This window comes from Callionymus lyra, unplaced genomic scaffold (assembly GCF_982586985.1).
Source record: "Callionymus lyra unplaced genomic scaffold, fCalLyr1.hap1.1 HAP1_SCAFFOLD_48, whole genome shotgun sequence".
Lineage (NCBI taxonomy): Eukaryota > Metazoa > Chordata > Actinopteri > Syngnathiformes > Callionymidae > Callionymus > Callionymus lyra.
The window spans coordinates 483,774-485,255 of record NW_028258562.1 but is presented as its reverse complement, the minus strand read 5'-3'; the positions used below and the strand labels follow the sequence as shown (position 1 = coordinate 485,255).

Below are 1,482 nucleotides of genomic sequence, written 5' to 3'. Positions count from 1 at the left end.
ATGGGGAACCAGGGGGCCTGGGGAGCCTCCTCCTGCACCAGGGGGCCTGGGGAGCCTCCTCCTGCGGGGATGGGGAACCAGGGGGCCTGGGGAGCCTCCTCCTGCGGTGATGGGGAACCATGGGGCCTGGGGAGCCTCCTCCTGCGGGGATGGGGAACCAGGGGGCCTGGGGAGCCTCCTCCTGCGGGGATGGGGAACCAGGGGCCTGGGGAGCCTCCTCCTGCACCAGGGGGCCTGGGGAGCCTCCTCCTGCGGGGATGGGGAACCAGGGGGCCTGGGGAGCCTCCTCCTGCGGGGATGGGGAACCAGGGGCCTGGGGAGCCTCCTCCTGCACCAGGGGGCCTGGGGAGCCTCCTCCTGCGGGGATGGGGAACCAGGGGGCCTGGGGAGCCTCCTCCTGCGGGGATGGGGAACCAGGGGCCTGGGGAACATTTTCAACACTTTGGGGCATTTCACAAGCGCTTCCCTCGCTTACGGCCACACCACCCTGAATGAGCCCGATCTCGTCTGATCTCGGAAGCCAAGCAGGGTCGGGCCCAGTTAGTACTTGGATGGGAGACCGCCTGGGAATACTGGGTGCTGTAAGCATTTTTTTTTGCCATTATTTGTGGGTCAGAAAGTGAGAAAAGTGACCTAAAATAGAACCGGGACTAGGCGGCAGTTCCCCCCACCAGGCGGCGGCATTTGGGGCATTATTTGTGGGTCAGAAAGTGAGAAAAGTGACCTAAAATAGAACCGGGACTAGGCGGCAGTTCCCCCCACCAGGCGGCGGCATTTGGGGCATTATTTGTGGGTCAGAAAGTGAGAAAAGTGACTTAAAATAGAACCGGGACTAGGCGGCAGTTCCCCCCACCAGGCGGCGGCATTTGGGGCATTATTTGTGGGTCAGAAAGTGAGAAAAGTGACCTAAAATAGAACCGGGACTAGGCGGCAGTTCCCCCCACCAGGCGGCGGCATTTGGGGCATTATTTGTGGGTCAGAAAGTGAGAAAAGTGACCTAAAATAGAACCGGGACTAGGCGGCAGTTCCCCCCACCAGGCGGCGGCATTTGGGGCATTATTTGTGGGTCAGAAAGTGAGAAAAGTGACCTAAAATAGAACCGGGACTAGGCGGCAGTTCCCCCCACCAGGCGGCGGCATTTGGGGCATTATTTGTGGGTCAGAAAGTGAGAAAAGTGACCTAAAATAGAACCGGGACTAGGCGGCAGTTCCCCCCACCAGGCGGCGGCATTTGGGGCATTATTTGTGGGTCAGAAAGTGAGAAAAGTGACCTAAAATAGAACCGGGACTAGGCGGCAGTTCCCCCCACCAGGCGGCGGCATTTGGGGCATTATTTGTGGGTCAGAAAGTGAGAAAAGTGACCTAAAATAGAACCGGGACTAGGCGGCAGTTCCCCCCACCAGGCGGCGGCATTTGGGGCATTATTTGTGGGTCAGAAAGTGAGAAAAGTGACCTAAAATAGAACCGGGACTAGGCGGCAGTT

At 59.2% G+C, this 1,482-nt stretch overlaps 1 non-coding gene across 1 annotated transcript; it reads left to right on the top strand.

Moving 5' to 3' along the window:
- The first annotated feature begins 469 nt into the window (after positions 1–469).
- LOC148058760 (5S ribosomal RNA) lies at positions 470–588 on the top strand. Its single transcript, XR_015709627.1, has one exon. It is a non-coding gene; the product is annotated as a 5S ribosomal RNA (ribosomal RNA).
- The last annotated feature ends 894 nt before the right edge of the window (positions 589–1,482 follow it).